General features: G+C 27.1%; 1 pseudogene; it reads left to right on the forward strand.

Annotated features, from left to right (window-relative positions):
• The first annotated feature begins 1,787 nt into the window (after positions 1-1,787).
• On the forward strand, positions 1,788-3,477 carry LOC110660232 (cytochrome P450 71AU50-like; annotated as a pseudogene).
• The last annotated feature ends 2,523 nt before the right edge of the window (positions 3,478-6,000 follow it).

A 6,000-nucleotide genomic window follows, 5' to 3' on the forward strand; every position in this document is an offset into this window, starting at 1 on the left:
TCTGCAATTGGGCTAAGGTAGTTGCTATTGGATCCATGGGACCCTAGGCCATAAAATACTGTTCCTGAACTGATGGCGACTGCTATTCTACTTGAGCAGCAAAATATTTTCTCAATTAAAAAAAATTAAGTAATTTTGAAGAAAATAACTTTCTTATTTTTAAAAAATAAGGTTATTTTTTATTTTTAAAATTTTATAATTTTATTAAAATATGATAATTTTTTATATACATGATATAATATATATCATTAATTTAATATTACAACTAAATAATAAAAAATATTTTCTTAAAAAATATTTTTTTATGATATATATATATATATATAAGTTATTTTTTTTTCAAATAAATGAAGTGTTAGCGTATAAATATTATCATAAAATAATTATTTGATGAAAAAATTGTTATATATTATATTTACTTTGCACATATAATTATGAGTTTTTCCTGTTTCACTATATGTTTGCTGAGCTGATTTGACATGAATAATCAAAATTAAAATATTTAATGAAGAAATAATATATTTATAATAAAATTTAAAATATATTTTCTTATTAATTAATTGAAAATTTTAAAATTCATGTCGCAGTCCAACTATTCCGTGGGATTAAATAATATTTAAATACGTTGATTGAGATGGATTCCTGTCCAAGTCTAAGGCCTCGGTGACTTTCTTCTTCTGCCATTATTGTAAACAAGTTAGGTGATGCCCCAAAGCCTTGGATTCCCATTATGAAAAATAATTTAAAATTTAAAACAAGTTAGGAAAATTTAAAATTATGAAAGATAATATGAAAATCTAAGAAGGAACACCCCATCATGATCTTTGACATAATACACTGAGATTATATAATAATTTTCTAAGAGGTTGGAGAAGTGATGATTTGATTTTAGATTCTGTTTAAATAATGGTGAAGGAGAAGTAAATAAAAGTAAGTAGGAGTAAGTAATTTATATATTTCTATTCACAAGAGGTGAATTAAATAGAGGATAAGAATAAATATGGATAATTTTTTTGCTCTTTTACCTTCAAATTTTAATTTTTCTTATACTTCAATTTGAATGTAAGAAAGAGTAAAGAGAGAAGATGAGAGTCAGGACTATTCTATTTTTTATACCCCTTAAATTTACTATTTCATCAACTTTTTCTAAATATAATGAATATATATTACCTCTTTTTATATTTTTATCATTTCTTTTTCTTTTTTATCCTTTTTTATCTTTCCATTAATTACCTTTTTCTTACCTATCCAAACAAAGTCTTATGGTGAGGTTAAATAGGAGAAATTATATAATAAATCAATTATTCCAAATAGATAATCATACATGGAATAACAAATCAATAATAAAGTAATAATAATTAAATTTTTATCTAAACTCAATTCATTATAAATTTAAGATATAAATAAATTTAATAGAAAAATTTCATAATATATTTTCTCTCTTAAATTCATGATATATCAAGTTTAGATAAGAAAAAATATATATTAAATTTTTATTACTTAAATTAGATTAATTATATATATAAAACACATGTATAATAAGATCATTTATTAAATACATAATTTTATATATTTCTATTTTAAATTTATCATAAATTAAATATATACAAGAATTTTTCTATTCTAAACTTAATTTATTACTAATAAAATATATAAAATATATCATAAAACTTATCTATTAAATTAATAAACCACGTGTTCGTGTCTTAGTTCTACTGTGAACCGGGCCGACCTATAATAAGAATATAAATATTGGATGGACGAACTCCACCACCTCCTCACATTGCATGGCTTTAACTTCGACTTCTCTATCATTTATTGCCCTTGCGTTGGTTCTCCTAGCATGGCTGTGGATTAGAAAGAACAAGGATAAGAAACTACCTCCAGGTCCAAGAGGGCTACCTATATTTGGCAGCCTTCATTTGCTGGGGAAGTCCCCTCACCGAGCTCTACATCAACTAGCCAAAAAATATGGTCCAATTATGCATCTGCAGTTAGGCTTGGTGCCAACCATTGTTGTCTCATCCCCTAAAGCTGCCGAATTTTTTCTCAAGATCCGCGACCTTAATTTTGCGAGTAGGCCTCCTCATGAGGCTGCCAAGTACATGTCCTACGAGCAAAAAAAACTTATCTTTTGCTTCATATGGCTCCTATTGGCGTAATGTGCGCAAGATGTGCACCCTAGAGTTGCTCAGTAACCTTAAGATCAATTCTTTCAAATCCATGAGAAAAGAAGAGCTTGAACTCTTGATTGAGTACATTAAGGAGGCTTCGCGTCAACCTGTTTCTGTTGATCTCAGTGCCAAGGTCTCGTCTCTTAATGCTGATATGAGTTGTAGAATGGTTTTTGGGAAGAAATATATGGACAAGGAGTTTGATGAGAGAGGCTTCAAAGCTGTAATTCAAGAGGCTATGATGTTAGCAGCAGCTCCTAACTTGGGTGATTACATCCCTCAGATTGCAGCACTCGATCTTCAGGTTTTTACAAGGCGCATGAAGGCTGTTAGCAAGGTGTTTGATGACTTCTTTGAGAAAATTATCGACGAGCGTATTCAGTCGAAGGACGAAAACAGAACAAAGGACTTCGTCGATGTCATGTTGGGCTTCGTGGGTTCTGAAGTATCTGAATATCACATAGGTAGAGATAACATCAAAGCAATAATCTCGGTAAGGAAATTAAGTATCCACTAAACACTGCTAATCTCTTGCAATTCTGCTACTATCTGAAGGGATTTGATCGGATATAATTTTATTGCAGGACATGCTTGCATGCTCAATGGACACTTCAGCCGCAGCAATTGAGTGGGCATTATCAGAACTCATAAAACACCCTCGAACAATGAAGAAAGTCCAAAAAGAGTTGGAGAAGGTTGGCAAGGAAATAATGGTGGAAGAATCAGACTTGGAGAGCTTGGAATGCTTAGAGATGGTTATAAAGGAAACTTTCAGACTCCATCCAGACCCAGTAGCACCATTACTACTCCCTCATGAGGCAACGAAGACACCATTATTGATGGTTTTCTCATACCAAAAAAGTCACATATTATTATAAACTCATGGGCAATTGGAAGAGATCCAAATGCTTGGAGTGATGCAGAGAAGTTCTGGCCAGAGAGGTTTGCTGGGTGCAACATAGACGTTCTAGGACGGGACTTTCAGCTTCTCCCATTCGGGTCAGGCCGAAGGGGTTGCCCTGAAATTCAACTGGGAATTAATGTGGTTCGATTGGTGCTGGCGCAGCTGGTGCATTGCTTCGATTGGGAGCCCCAAAATGACCCGCTACCAACCGATTTGGATATGGCTGAGGAGTTCAGTCTAGTGACTCCTAGGGCCAGGCATCTTGAGGCCCCACCCACTTATCGCCTTCACATTTGAACTTTGGCATTGTGTCTTCTACCCTGAGATATGGAATTATGTCCTTGGTTTGTATAATTGTATTAGTATGTAATGTCAGTTCCCATCAGTTCAATGAAATTATGTGCCGCTTAATAGATTGACATTCTTGAAAAAAAAAAATTATGTGCTCCAAATCATTCTAATCCTCCAAGTATTTTGATAAACAAGAGAATGAGAAAATACTCTTAAAATAATAGTCTTTGCTGAAGAATTTATTTATTTTTTTTAATTGAAATTTAAACCCCAGACATCACAATCTTAAGGTATAAAGAGTTATATGTTTTGATATTTTTCTCCTCTTAATTGTCTTAAAAAAAATTCAAGTGAATCCAGTGTAGTGACGAATGTACATTACACTCTATAGATTAATTTTGTGCTGGATTAGTAAAGTCAGTAGTTTAGATTGAGTCTCAAATTATATAATAAAACGGTTAAAATATCTTACATTAAATGATAATTTAATAATAAGTGGACATATAAACATGGATAGGTCCTAATAAGTAAACATATATATATGGGTAGATCCCGCAAATTTATAACCACTTTGTATTTTTTTTTTTAAATATAACCATATTTATATATTTATCAAAACACTATTATTTGTTATTTCATATCAAATGCTAACATGAAATCACAATAATATAATATAATTTCTCCTCACATTGCATATTTAGCAATAGAAAGAAAATAGTCTTTCACCAATCGTAAAATAGAATAAAAAAATACGTGATCAATGTAAATATATATATATATATATATATATATATATATATATATATATATATATATATATATATATATATATATATATATATATATATATAATCCTTTTATTATAGCTAAATATTTCACTAATTTCTGTTGGGATGATGAAGAATTTATTTGAATACAATAAAATTAAACAACAAAATATAAAATATATAGAAGATATAGAATTTATGTAATTCGAAAGTAACTTACTTCTAACGTGTAAAGGAGATGAATTTCACCAATTAAAAAAAAAAAGCAAAAACAAATTAATTTTTAAAAATTTAATTGAAACTAAATGAATAAAAATTTAATTTTTTTTTTTTGAAATAGTGAGTCTACTTAGAAAATTCACAAATATTGTTTATATAAGTTTATGATTCGTTCATTTTATGTGTGTACATTTATACAAAACGCACAGTTTTAAGTAATTTTAATTATGTTTTTATGTATTTCGATATTCATTTATTTTTTATATTAATTTTAGATGGAAAATTTGATAATCTTAAATCTTTAAAATTAACATAAAATTTTTTTATATATATTGAACTTTTGAAATTGTAATTAATAAATTGCAGATATGATGAAATTCACAAAATAAATTTATTATACACATAACAATTATATATTCATAATTGTATATTTTTGTTAATTCACTAATAAGATATTTCAGTTTTATTTATAATTGATTATCCTTTATCAAAGTTTTCAAATAAAATATCATGAGTAATTTAAAGAAATTATTTCAAGAATAATACTCTAAATTTTATGTACGAAGAATATTATATTCAAATGTGATTGGAAATAATTCTGAAATAGATTCAATTTAAAATATTCATTCAAACTTAATAAAAATAAATGATAAAATGCAAAGATAAAATTTAGTCTATATAGCAAAATTAAGAATAATTTTGTAATTATTTAATAATTAAAAATGAAAGAATTGTAATGTAAAGAGAATGCATAATACTATATCTAATAGTATTTTTTACAATAATAATTATTAAATTGTTTGATTGGGCTCATGGGTTTTTATTATTGGGCTTTGTTGTACTTGAATTGGGCTAATGTTTATTAGTTATCTTTTTTTTTTTTGGTAAATATAGCTTTTTATGATTTTAATGATACTTTTCTCTTATTAAAAGTAATAAAAAAAAGGAAGAGATTTAAAAAAAAAAACAAAAGAAAGAGATTCTTAGAAAAAAAAAAGTGTGAAGTTAATGTTATATTGATAGAATTGTACTTGTTTATGAGCTCTAAAGCTCACCATTATAACCACCATAACGGGTTTCGTATGAATTTTATCATAATTAATTATTAGAGTATATTCATTATACATATAACGATTATATTAAATAAATTTTCGCTACCCATTCCAGTGCTCATATTTGAACTTGAACATAGGAAGAAGTTATATATTTGAGAAAATTATTACTTAGTGTTTGGCTATTATCATTATTTATTAATAATTTTCATTTTAAAAATATATTAAGTAATGGCCTGATTTGTTATATCAGTTATACGGCATATTATTCATTTAATAAAATTATGCTTACAATATATGTGTCAATAATTTCATCATTTAAATAATTTTTCCATTACTAATAAATTTTAATTCAATAATATTAAAGTCATCTCCAAAATAGTGAAGTCTCAAATTTAAATTCCAATCAAAACTAATTATATAAAAAAAAATCTAACTCTTATAATCATATTAAATTTATTAAATTTTTTATTTTTTTCCTTTCTCCCTCTTCCTTTCGTCTTTCTCTATTTATTTAATATAATTCATTGTTATAGCCATAGTTATATAACGTAAAGACAATTAAAAGAGTTAATATATTAGGCTCTTTATTT

The sequence above is a fragment of the Hevea brasiliensis genome, chromosome 7, assembly GCF_030052815.1.
Source record: "Hevea brasiliensis isolate MT/VB/25A 57/8 chromosome 7, ASM3005281v1, whole genome shotgun sequence".
NCBI lineage: Eukaryota > Viridiplantae > Streptophyta > Magnoliopsida > Malpighiales > Euphorbiaceae > Hevea > Hevea brasiliensis.